This window comes from Rhinolophus sinicus, linkage group LG03, assembly GCF_036562045.2.
Source record: "Rhinolophus sinicus isolate RSC01 linkage group LG03, ASM3656204v1, whole genome shotgun sequence".
NCBI lineage: Eukaryota > Metazoa > Chordata > Mammalia > Chiroptera > Rhinolophidae > Rhinolophus > Rhinolophus sinicus.
The window spans coordinates 44,024,537-44,038,397 of NC_133753.1; the positions used below are offsets into that span (position 1 = coordinate 44,024,537).

General features: G+C 40.5%; 1 protein-coding gene across 3 annotated transcripts in view; it reads left to right on the plus strand.

The window, feature by feature from the left end:
• Nucleotides 1-13,861, plus strand: part of AAGAB (alpha and gamma adaptin binding protein) — a 46,763-nt gene that overhangs the window by 23,608 nt on the left and 9,294 nt on the right. The gene's annotated exons all lie outside the window — the stretch shown is intronic.

Here is a 13,861-nt window from a genome sequence, read left to right on the forward strand (position 1 = left end):
CAGGGCGATCACAGTAGGTCTTGAGAGCTTGAGATTTGAGGAAGGCGATGAGGCATTTTACCATGTGGCTGTCTGGGAGAGAGGCAGAGGAGGCACAGGGAGTAGCTACAGGGAAGGCCCTACGGGGAAAGCAGGCCTGATGTGTTTGAAGACTATCAAGGAGTGCACGGTGGCTGAGGGGGAGACAGCCTCAGAGAGGTAATGGAGGACCAGATTATTTAGGGCTTTGTACCATCATAGTAACTTTCACATTTACTCGGTCAGCTAGGCAGCTGTTGCAGTGCGTTGTGTACGAGAGTGACAGGATGTGATCTGACGGATCATGTCTAAAACGATCACTCTGGTCACTCTGGAGAATAGATGGTGGAGGGAGAGGTACCACGCAGATCTCTTAGGCTATTGCAGTATTCCAGGTGAGAGATAGTGGGGGCTTGGATCAGAATTATAGCAATGAAAGGCGTGAGAAAGGTCAAGTTTTGGCTCTATTTTGAGGTAGAGCCAGCATGATTTCCTGATGGTTTGTATGTGAGGTATGAGAGAAGAGAGCAATCAAGAGGGACTCCAGGATTTGGGCCTGAGCAATTTGGAGGATAGGTTGTCATCAAATGTGACAAGGACGCTGCAGATGAAGCAGACTTTGAGGAGCAGGGTGACATATCTGTAGTTCAGTTTTGGACCTGTTAACTTTGAGATGGCTGCTAGCCTTCCATGTGGAGATGTTAAGTAGCCCGTAGGAGACATGTGTGGAGTTTGGCCTAGGCATAGTATTTAAATCTTTAGCCGGGATGAGATCCCCAAGGGAGTAAGTGTAGTAAATAAAGAGGCCCAAGGACTCAGCCCAGGGACATGCCAACATCAAGAGGACAGGGACAAGAGAAGGACCCAGCAAAGGAGACTGAGAAAGAATGATCAGTGAGGTAGGAAAACCAAGCTTGTAGAGTTTTTCAAACAAAAGTGGAGTATTGTCGAGGTGGGAGGAGTAGTCAATGATGCCAGATGCTTCTGATAGGTCAAGTAAGATGAGAACTGCGCACTGACCTTTGGATTAGCAATGCAGAGGTCATCAGGGACTTTAAAGAGAGCAGTTTCAGTGAAGTAGGTTTAAGAGCAATTGGGAGGAGAGAAATGGGAGATGGTGACTATAAACAACTCCTGAAACAATTTGCAAGAAAAAGCAAAGAAATAGTTGGGAGCTAGTGAGAAGAGTGTGATTGAGATTGATTGTTTGATTGATTGATTGATTGATTGATTTGATGAGAATAAGAGCAGCATGTTTGTAGGCTGAAGGAAAAGACCTAGTAGAGAGTGGAAAAACTGATGAAGCAGGAACAAGAGCAGAGAATTGCTGGAGTGATTTGAGTAGGTGCGATGGGGTGGGCTGTGCAGGTGGAGGAATTGGTTTTGGACAGGAGGAGGAAAGTAAATCTGTGGGAAGAGGCGGGAAGGGAGTACGTGGGTGCAGATGTTGCTGGGTAGACAGATGTGGCACTAAAATCTGGAAGTTTCTCCTGGTTGCTTCAGTTTTCTCAGTGAAATAGGGAGTCAGATTATCAACTGAGAGGGCAAAAGGAGGTAGTGTTAGGATTTGAGGAAAGAGAAGAAAATGTGAAAGTCATGTAAGAGAGAGAGAGAGAGAACAGATGAACCTAGAGATGCAAGTGAAGTATGATTCCCAGAGAGCATGAAGGGGCCCACTTGAAATTTGGTATGATAAATTTAAAGTGAAGCCAGGCATCAAACGGGTATATGTGTGTGTGTTTTTTCCCCAGCTATGTTAAGCTGTATGGGTGCAGACATGGAGTAATCAGTTTTGCTTTTACCAAGCAAGGATATCATAGCAAGAGAGAGGCAAGGAATTAGAGTGTACATAAGAGAATAATTGTAATGATTGACCCTGGAATTTAAGCTGGGTAAGAAAGGGAGAGAGAAAATCAGCGGGGAGAGCTTCAGTGAAAAGATGTTAGTTTCGAGGTCCCAGTGGAGTTGAAGGATAGTTGGGTTGAGATACTGTAGGGAGGGAGGGAGCTGGAAAGATAGGTGATGGTCAGAGCGTGGGATACGTGAAACCGAGGTTATGGAGGGATTGTAGTTATTGGTAATAATAAGGTCTGAGGGTTTGACCATGGAATACATGGCTGGAGTAGGGTAGAGGGCAACATTTTGTAAACAGAAATTCAGTGAATTGAGAGTCAGATTGTTGGAAGCGTCGTCCATATGTGTATTGAATTTGCTAAGAATAAAGACAGAAGTAGTATTGGAGAAAATGACAGTGAGCCAGTAATTAAAATTGTGAAGAAATGAGGGGGGATGGTTGGGGGAATGGTTGAATGATGGTAGCAAAGTGTCTTAGACTCTTGCCTTGAAATGAAGGTATTCCGTATGAGGATATCAGTAGGCTTTTATATTCAGAGGAGATTTTAGGAGTAATTTAATCCAATGATTCTCAAGTGAGACCCTCTGGAGTGTGGAGGTGTGCTACACACGCGCTCTGGAGATACTTGCCTGGCTCCCTTGACAGTCACTTTAACTAGTGTTACCAGTTGTTTGATAGGACGATGCTATCTCTCAGCTGCACTGGGGTAGAAACCTGTTAGGAACTTTCGAGGTAGTCTGTTCTAGCCATTACAGGAATGGCTTTTGTAGCATCCTTGCCAGATGGTCATCCACCCTTTTTGCTTGAATGCTTCAAATAACAGGTGTCTCAGGACTTTTGTGAAGCAGTCCTAGAAGCAGTTAACTGCATAGAAAAATCAAAGAACTATCCTGTTAATACTCAGCAGAGAGAATATCTTTTTATGTTGGTAGTTTGAGGAAAGGATATTTATTTTACTTTGTCATGGAGCTGAAAACAATGGTGAAATTTTTCTCTCAATGACGTATTTTCTCTGCTTCTCCCTGTTACTGGCTTTCATTTTGATCACTCTTCTTCCTAGTCTTCCTAGGAGGTGAAGAAAGTTCCAACGGATTTAGAAAAAATTTAGCTCAGGGCGGTCGAAGTGATGGGGGATGGGAAGAATGCAGATTGTCTAATGTAATAAGTTTGGAAAAACCAAAGCTGAGAAGGGATTTAATTGGAATCTGTTGTACAGGGTATGTATACGGTAAATATGGACTTCATTTGCCAAATCCTAGTCTGCTATAACTTAGGGACACACTCTAAAGCTTAAAATGGTTTACCAATTACAAGTAAAACGAAGGCACTGTTGAACACCAGCACGAGGTAATTTATGGGGTACTACACTAAGGTGATCCAGGCATAAAATAGATATGGTTCAAAAGGGGGCTACAAGTTCTCATGAATGACACTTGGACCTAATTAAGGTTAGGAAGGTACTTGGCCTAAACTTTTAAGACTATTATCTTGGAGAGCAATTATATTTTTCTTCCCAATATTTTTCTGTGCAATATCTTTTTTATGAAGTCTTGTTCTGGCTGGGCTGACTCAGATGACATGTTCTTGAATTTTATAGAATTTAATAAGGGGCATTGTTTTGTTTGGTATGCTAGTGTAAGTGAGTTAGCCAGTGCAGGCCCTCAGAGCGTAGATTCTCCACGCGTGCATCTGGGATGACGTCTTCCTTTTCCAGATGGGGACAGGAGGCCTCAGGAAGGAGAGGTGACTTGCCCATATTCACACAGGGACTCAGTAGCTAAGGTGGGACCAGAGGGCAGGTCTCCTGACCAGGAGTGTTGTGTGTTTTTCCATTACAGTTTGTTGATTTACATTATTGGCTGAGAAATGGTTAGAGAAATGAACACAGAGCCGTTAAATAATTTACCCAGGCTGCATGGGAAATTATTGGCAGAACCAGATGAGTTCATTCCCTACAGAACCCCCTCAGGCGTAGGTGTTCTGGCATGAGTAAGATTTTAACGAGACAGACTAGAAATAATGATCTTGTCTGAGCTTTTGGACTTTTTTGCTTATTGCATTTTAAATAAATCCTTTTTAAAAGACTGTCTGAAATGGTGTTGATATGAACTCTACCACGTTGTTTTGCATTTAATCCAAAGTACAGATATGGCTCCTGGATAGTTAATGTAATAAATATATATCACTTCTGAGTGGTATTTTAATTTATTTTAATAAATTATTTTGCTTAGACTCCTAACAGATTCTCTTCAGTTTGAGTTAAGACTCTTATTTGTACATAATAAATACTCAGTTAATGTGTTTTTGTTACTTAATTTCACATTGTAAAAGCAAACAGGTTATAGTACTGCAGTTGTAGGCAAATTATTATTCTAGAAAGAGATTGTCAACGTAAGAAATGTCTAAACCTGTAGAGAATTTTAATGAGTTTATTTGAGCCAAACTGACAATAATTGCCAGGAAGCAAAATCTCAAGGGATTAAGAAAATGCTCTGGAGAATGGCAGTTTTACAGCTTATTTTATACATTAGAATCAAAGGAGGAGACGTAAGGAGGGTTACATGAAATCATTAGTGATAGATTAAGGGGGTGGGAGAAAGCAAGTGGGGAAATCTCTGGGATTGAATAAAAAGTAAAACAGAGAGACACATATTTCTTTTATATTGGTGGGTACAGTATAGTTAATAATTAACATTCACAGCACATAGAGATGGTATTCGGGGAACAAGATAACAACGAGGGGTTCTGTGGTGCAGTGGGTGTGCCCTGAGGGGTCCAGAGAAAGGTTTATTCTGACGTTCCAAGGGTATGTTATCTTAGATGCAAAAAGATAACAGACAGGCTTATTTAAGGTAAAGATTGACTTTTGTCAAGAATGCTACCAGCGCAAGATGTGACTACCCGCCATGACCCACTTTTAGTTAGGAATTTTTTAAAAATACATTTTATTGGGGAATATCGGGGTACAGTGTGTTCTCCAGGGCACAGCTCAGCTCCAAGTCCAGTCGCCGTTTTCAATCTTTAGTTGCAGGGGGCACAGCCCACCATCCCACGCGGGAATTGAACCGGCAACCTTGTTGAGAGCTCACGCTCTAACCAACTGAGCCATCTGGCCGCCCCTCCAGCAGCTCAGCGGTAGCTTGCTGTCTTCAATCTAGTTGTGGAGGGCACAGCTCACTGGCCCATGTGGGAATCGAACCGGCAGCCCTGTTGTTCAGAGCTTGTGCTCTAACCAACTGAGCCATCCGGCTGCCCCTAGTTAGGAATTTTTATGTTCAGACTGTCCTATGTGTCTCATTTCAGTCTCTGAGTTTATAGGGCCCACCATGCTGGCCTCGCCTAGCTTGTCAGGCCCCTTTTTCATCCACAAGATTTATAAATGTTCCTGATAAGGAGACATAACTTCTGGGTTAACTTATAATAATCTAGTTTTATATTATTGGCTTTACCAATGTCTTGTTTAATAAGTTAAAGCATGCATTCTTAACAGAGCATTATTGCCACCAAAGGGGTGAAAACTGATTCTATGGGGGGACAAAAAATATTACTCTTTTTATGTATAAAGTACAGATAGACATATAATGTATAAACATATATACAGTATGTCTGTGGTATTAATATTTCAATGGGGAGGGTATGTCATGATGAGGGAAAAAAAGTCTAAAAAGGCCCACAGGGTAGTGTGTCTCCAGTTCCTGGCACAGAACTCCTAATGAAATACAATAAATTAATATTTGTTTTTTACCCTGGCCCCTGTAACAGCTCCAGGGCAATACAGGTGTAAGGAGCATCTTTTGTTATTCAATAACAAACCCCTCTGAGGATGGGACCCGGTTGCTAGGGGAACCAACCACGTGATTAGGGGGTTAAGATTTTCAGCTGCACTCCCTGATCTCCTGGGAGGGGAGAAGGGCTGGGGATTGAGTTAAACACCAAGGTGATTAATTCAGTCATGCCTACTTAATGGAACCTCCATAAAACCCTAAGCAATGGGGTTTGGAGAGTTTCCAGGTTGGTGAACGCATTGAGGTGCTGCGAGGCTGGCACGCCCAGATCCCTTGCTCCTTGCATCTCTTAGATCTGGCTGTTCCTGCGTTTATATTCTTTTATAATAAATTGCTAACTAATCTAGTAAGTAAACTGTTCGCCTGAGTTCTGTGAGCCATTCTGTCAAATGATCAAACTTGAGGAGGGAGTTTTGGGAACCCCCAATTTATAGCCAGTTGGTCAGAAATGCAGGTGAGAACCTGAGACTTGCTATTGGTATCTGAAGTAGGGGAGAGGGTAGCCTTGTAGGACTGAGCCCTTAACTTGGGGGGCCTGTGCCTACTCTGGGCAGTTAGTGACAGAATTGAGTTAAATTGCAGGACACCCAGTTGGTGTCCTCTGAGAATTGGAGAATTGTGTGGTGTGAAAAAACCCACACATCTGGTGTCAGAAGTGTTGGTTATGAGTAGAGAAGGAAACAGAAGTTTTTCCTTTAGGGGCCGTGATGAAAATGATTGAGAAACATTGGATCTGGTTGTATATACCAAGCTCTGCCTTAGAGGAAATCCCCAGATATCATTGTATTCTTTGTAAAGGTCAAATTCTAGGGAAGTTAGAGTTTCCACTATATGCATTAAAGATGTGACATTAAAATGGTCCAGGAAATGAAGTGGTTAGGACTGCCTTGACAATTGAGCTGTGCTTTTCAGATGTCTCCATCCACACCAGTTCGCTCACTGTGTAACACTTCCTATGCTGTCTTGCCTTACATTTCTTTGACCTAAAAGTCTGACTGGCTCAACAGATGTGACTAACATCTCAGCTGCCTACTTGAGTTACCTACCTTCAGCCCCTGTCAGAGCCGGGCTTATGGATCTGGAGGACTAGTATTTGGGTCTATCTTATATAATTTGATAATGTCCCCTTGTTATCATCATGAAAGGAGAAACTGTGAGTCAGTGCTTTATGCCAAATGTGACAGATTTTAAAAGTTGATTCTCCCCACCCTTTTGGTCTCCAGTGAGATTGCCTTGTCTTTCCATTTGTCTGTCCCATTTGTAAAGTGCTTTGTTATCATTAGACAATCTAGGCATCGTGCTTAGTACTGTGCCTTGAACTTGGGAGGCACTCGCTAAATAAGACTTGGTTTTAAGGGCAAAGAAAAGAAGATGGTTAGTTGAAGCCTGTTGAGCTGTTTTTGTTTTTCAAATGAAGTTGTCACTGTTTCATATAGGAAGGCAGCATACACAGTTCCCTTGTTTATAAAGTGTCAGTTTAATTTACCCCAAGGACCTCATGCTGGGCTTTGTCACCTGAGCACTGATGAGGGCTGTGGAGGGTGGTTTGGTCTATACTCCTCGCTCCTGGGTATTCAGTGGGTGTTTCTACAAATAACTACTGCTGAGTGAAGGTCAAGGAAGGGAAATTCTGTGATCTTTTATTGTTTCTAATCAGTTAAGGAAGGATTAGACTAAACAATAATATTACAAAATTGTGACTTTGATCCCTCAGTGGTAAACAATTGTAGAGATTGGCTTTCCAAAGCCCTGAGTGTGTTCATCTATTAATAGTTTAATCTCCAGTGCTGCAGGTGGGTCAAGATTAAGTGGAATTGTAATAATAGAAACAGCAGTTCTTTCATATGGTAGTTTTCCATGTTTTCCCATTATAAATGAAAAGAATTGATCTGTTAATGTGAATTTACTTGGTAACAAGATGCCATGTCAGAAATCCCAGATTACAGTTGAAGGAATCATTTGCAACTATTACACAGAGCAGTGGCAAGAAATGAGTACCAAAAACACAAGATCTATCTGGCTACCTGGGCTACTCTCCTGAGAAAGTATCAATAATGGCTAAAGCCTGTAATAAAAAAATTTTTTTAAGCAGAAAGAGTAAAAATATTGAGGATTAAATAAAAATTTGAATTTAGTGTTATAGAAAATAAAACATCAAATTAGTGAGAGGAAGAATGGTTAATGAAGAGGGTTCTCTAGTGGGGTCTGTCTCTACCTGGGTGATCTTTGGAGGATGGCCTCATGTCTCTGAACCCTTTTCCTAAGCTGTAGGATCGAGTACAATTAACATTATATTCTATGGAACTGAGCTCCTTGAGTCAGGGTGAGTTGCTCCTCTTTTTATTCGCAGGCCTAATATTGTGGAACTGAAGAAATAAATTGAGTAGCCTCTGACAGTTGTCTGTTCATGTTGTGGTCAAAAATAAAATAAGATAATACTTCCCCCGCTCCGGTCTGCGTAGAAGGCATAATTTGGTGGCAGGGATTACGTTGTAACAGAAAAAGGGGAAGAGGGAATTGTGAAAAATTAGAGAAGCTGGAAGGGAATAAATATGTGAGTAAAATGGTGAGACTTTGTTTTAAGAAATCATGCCCCAAATTGTCCATAAGCAAATGAATGGTGGGAAATCTCTTCAGATTAGTCATCCTGGAGGTGCTACAGGCCTGCGGCCACCTTGCAAAACATTTCTGGTAGTCTTGCTTTGGAATTATTTTTAGGGCTGTTATGAACCACATAAGAAATTATCATTTTCTTCATGGTAAAGTCTTGTTTCCTAGTTCTCATTATTCCCCACACTCGGGTCTGAAGGATATTTTGACTTGATTCTAAGCATTCCTTTGAGAGTTTTCAAGAGTTTGTTTCAGGCTCTGGAGCATTTAAAATGGGAGCATTACTGGAATTAGTGTAAAGCTTTCCTTTACAAGAACTTTGGAAAACACCATACTCATTCTGATGTATAGCTCAGTTTATTAAGAATTTGTGTGTATGCATGCCGTGCATAGAAAAAAGACTAGGAGGACATACACCAAAGTATTAATTGGCATCTTTGGTGATTTAATTTTCTTCTTTGTACTTGTTTCTATTGTCCTAACTTTTCTACAATGAACATATCATTTACAATCAGGAAAAAGAGCAAAAACCTTGTCTGATTCCTTTCTGGTCAGGTTCATTATATGTTCCAGGCTTGGCAGAAACAGTTGTTGACTTGTCTAGCAGGTGTCCCAGGTGTCATAGCGAGAGCACAGATTCACTTTCCTGAATCCAGAGTGAATGGTGGCGCCAGATACAGTGCGTAAGCCTGTTTTTCTAAATAAGTGCTGTTATGAATAATGTACTTCAAAGTTTTACCCCTTTCAAGCTTTAGTTTAGTGAAAGAATAAATAAGTTCTAATTCTTCTTTGATTTCAAAAACATTTCAATTTATCAAGCGGAAGTGGAATGTGATGGAAAAGTTGTAGGCTTATTTCCCTTCTACTAGTGAAATCATTGCTGATGGAGTACTGCTTAAAATAAGTTTTTATGTAAATAATATGGTGTGATTTAAAAATATCATTCAAAAATAGGTACAGCTTCTCTGTGTAACTTGAAATACCTTAGTTGTGGTTATGGTAAGTTTGGTCGTGTTTATCACATGGGTGGAAAAGAAAATATTTTGTGGGGAGAGTAGGGAATGTAAAGAAAACTTAAAATACGGGCAACACTTGAACTTTAAGACGATGCCAAATAATTGCTACTTTAAAGAAATAAAAGTTGAAATATGAACACAGATAAAATATATAGCAGGTCATCTAAGGCCTTTTGGGGGTGTGTTCATGGAAATTCTTAATATTATGAGCAGTATATGTAAATTTGAAGTAAAGACTTCTCTGTTTAGCTAATGCTTGCAGCCTCTGTCTGACAGTTGTACGAGGCTGTCAGCATCCCCACTATGTATACTTAGCATTATGCTGGGAGCCGTGGAAGGTCGAACAACCCTTAGCTATTGTCTGTGTCTGCAGGGAATTTATCATAGTTAAGGATGGCAGATAGACTTCAGACAAGTATTTATACTAGCACATTCTCTAAAGGGTTAATTGACTAGAAAAGACCACAAAAGCAAATGGCACTGAGGGAGAAGTGATTAAGAGCTGAAGTCATCTACAGAAGTTTCCTGGAGTAGGGGCTGAAGATGTTTATAATGCTGACAGGAGGAAATATGGAATCTTTTAAATATTTTTGTTCTCTTTTTTCATTAAAAATATTTTCAAGAAATGACTTAAACCCTGAGAACTTTAACCAAAAATTTCCTGTCCTAATTCGTACATCTATATCCGTGGTTCTCAATTGGAGGTGATTTTGTGTCTCCACCCCCACCCCAGACATTTGGCAGTGCTATCGGCGTTTGGTGGGTACGGGCAGGATGCACAGGACTCTCCTACCCACCCCCATCCACACACACAGAAGCCTCAAATGTCAATATGTCAGTTGTGCTGAGATTGAGAAACCCTTGTCTACAGGTACTTGGGAGACAGCGGTGCCTAACCCCCTGTCTGCCACTAGTTTTATGAGACTAATGCCTTCAGGAGTTATGGGGCTGGGCAGGGATTAGTTAATGAGAAGCGTTAAAATAGTTTATGATTAATTATTCAGTCCTGAGCTGTTCAGCTTAGTTCAGTTGAATTCAGTTTACAGTAGTGACATAATGAAGGATTACGGGCAGAAGAGAACTGTACGTGAGTAAAAAGACATCTTTCTGCATTTGTCCCAAGTTTGTCTCATATCCAGTATTTCTATATTAAGCATTGACTGTCTCAACGTTTACTCTTTACATGTTACCTCAGGGCTTAATGGAAAGAGTTGGGGATTTAGAATCAGAGTTCTGCTTTTCATATTCATGTTAGCTATGTGACTTTGGACAAGTTCTTGATCTCTAGTTTACTCCAAATAAAAAGAAAAAGAATAATAAAATAAATCCTCTGTAAAAGAAGTCAATAAAATAAAGCAGCTAAATGTTGATTTCTGTGTGTGTGTATCTGTGTATAGAAGGCATCTTTTGGTTGTGAGAATGAAAGCAGCATTGTATGTTTAGTATGAGAATGTTCCCTTGTACATAGTCAGCACGCAGTAAATGTTAGCTGTTATTATCATTAACCCTTACAATAATTCTGCAAGTTAAGTATTGTTATACCCTCTACATAGATGTGGAAACAGGTACAGAAAGGCCATCACTTGTATAAGGCCACACAGTAAATAGTAGGACTAGAATTCAAATCCATGTCTTTATCTCCAAATTCATATGCTTATCACGTTGCCTTGATAAAATAATGGAGAAGAGCAGAAAAATTAGAAGGAAAAAAGTACTTTTTTAAGAATGACTTTCCCTTCCCCCCATACTAAAATTTCCCTTTCTACCTAGGTTTTTAATTCTCTAAATGTATGTCAAAATTGCTACGTGGAATGTTTCTAACATAACAATGTGCCTTTAGGTTTGTAAAGAGATACCCACATAATTTCATATACTTAAAGTTTTCTTGAAACTTACTAAAAATAAATAAATAAAAGCTCTTCCCCAAGGCTTGAGAATTTCCCACTTCTAATCTTTATTCTAGAGGCAGTGGTTTTGTTTCTGACGCTTGCTGAAAGAATTCTGTGCTAATGACCAGCACCAATGGATTTTTTTTTTCATGATACTATCATTTTTATCTATTATTCCGCTGGTGCCAATTTACTAGTGTACTGAAACTGAATCAGATGTTTAGAACCAGAGTGTAATATACTTACTCTGCCTTCCAGAATAATGTATTTTATCACTTAACAACTTCCCCTTTCTGCAGCTCTGAAGTTCCAGAAGAATCAGTTGAGTAGGTCGATTCCTTTTTTCCTTCCTAGTTTAGTATTTTGTGGCATCAATAAAACCAGAGGTGCTAAAGCCAGTTTCAATAACTACCTGCTAAAAGAATAAATCCTTCTTAATAGGGAAGACATTTCCATGCCCTGAATCCTGGGGAGAAAAATCTGGCAAACAAGAAAAGATTTATGTAATGCTTTTCTATAAGAAGAATAGTTTTACAGTGGGTGCACACAGACATAATTTTGCTAAAAATGGAACTAAGCAAAACTGAGAGTTCCTTTAAAATTGTAAATGTGAAAAACAAAATCCAAGATTTTTGAGCAACATTAATGTGCAAGCAATTGGCTTTGGATAAACAAAAATGAATTGTTTTTCTAATTGTGAAAACTTTGTTTCTAACTTCCTTAAAACATAAGCTGGAGAACATAGTGAACTCTCTTGTTAGTTGACTAAATCCTCCATTGTTTATAAGAAAATACTGAACAAAAAAATTATAATTAGCCTGAAACCTGATTATAATAAACTCAGTCATCTGTGAACCTTAAAAGGATTCTGAAATTTAAGGTTCTTTCTTTTTTTTCTCTCTAGTAAGTAATTTTAAGAAACATCTAAGCCCAGCTAATTCAAATACTGTCAAGAGAGAATAAAGAAGGCCTCTTTATAAAATCACAAATTTCTAAAGCAGACTGGAGCTTAACAACCACGTATAGCAACCCTCTTATTTTACAGAACAGAAAATCGAGGCACAGAAAGATTGATTCATTTGTCCAAGATCATACTGGTAGGCAGAGCCAGGAATGAAATCCAGGCTTTCTGACCACTAGCCCAGTTCTCTTCCCACTATTCTGACTTTTTCATAATATTAATCCATTATTAGAATTGGGGCATTCCATTTTTTTATTGTGGTAAAATACACCTAGTGTATAATCATTAAATTAAAACAAATCTCTTTGAATAGGTAAACACGCGAACATGGAACAAAAGTCAAAAGGTGCACAAAGGTTTACGGTGTATAGTGACAAGTCTGGCTCCCTCTAACTCTGGCTCGTTCTAACTCTTGTCCATCCAGAGCCCCTCCTTGGAGGCAGCCACTGTAAAGAATGAGGCATTTTAAATCGACTGCTTTGGTCTAATAACATGCCCAAGCTGACATTGTATTGCATTATTCTTCATGGACTGCAGTCTGGCCTGCCAAGTTTAGGTAATGCCCAGCAGAGGAAAAACATAAAGCAGTGGAATTGGAATATGGAGAGATTTGTGAATTGATTTTGAAAATTGCCCAAAGTCTACATTATTTCCAGGAATAGAAGGAAGTGCTCTTTTACAGCAGCATTCTATTACTCCATAATGCCGTTTGTAAAAAGAGCCTGAAGTATTTTATAAGAGCCCTCATGCATGCATCCTCATGACATGTAAAATCCCTGTCTGAGTATTGCATAACTGCATATAGCTGCTGTAAAGTCTGTAGCACAGTGGCCAAAATGAAAGAATTTTGTTGCTGTTTGAGTAACATCCCCAGGCCCTGAAACCATCAGTGTGGGGCACCACGTGGGCCTGCTTCTCTCAGCCTCCGCCTCCCCGGCCTACTTTGATGAAACCTTAGTGCCTGGTCCTTGGATGGGGCACACCCAGGCATTTGGCCTGGAGAGTTCCTGCAAGAGTGAGCAAGTTGCATGGGGAGGTGAAACGGGGCTCCAGGAGTGCACATGCACCTTTGGCCTCGCTGCCACTGTTGAGGTTGTGTGTAGAGCAGGAAAAACAGCAGGGCAGCAGCAGGCTTAGTACTGAAGCCTTCAAAACACAGGTATTGGGTTGGTAGCTGCGTGCACTAGGGCAGCCAGGCGACTGCCCACATGGTGAGAGGTCAGGCTGCACGAGCTGCAGGCCTAGACCCATCGCTTTATCCCAGTTTAAAAGGCACATCTCCCCCAAGTGAAAGGAAGGAGGACGGAGACTGCAAGTGGTTCTCTTTCTTTGATCCCTCTGTGCAACTGAGCATGTGACAAGAGGTTTCCCCTGGCAGGGGAGAGGACATAGGAAGTTCGCAGGTGGTGTAAAGAGAGAGAAGAATGGTTTCAGGAAGGGATTAGGGAGAGGAAAGCAAGGCGGGAGGAAGTTATCTTTTTGAGAGTTCTTTGACTACTATACTGTTAGACTCTTGAAATGTAGGTTTCACGTTCTACTCTAAGACAGTTGTTTTCAGTGTCCCGATCCTAAGACTCTCCTGGAGTACTTGCTAAAAGTTCAGATTCCTTGGCCTCTATCCTAGAGATTCTGTCTCAGTCTGAAGTATACTGCCTGCTGAACACTGGGGTAGTTTTGATAAGTGCCCTGGTGCTTCTCGGGAACACTGTCAGATCAGGGCTGGGTCT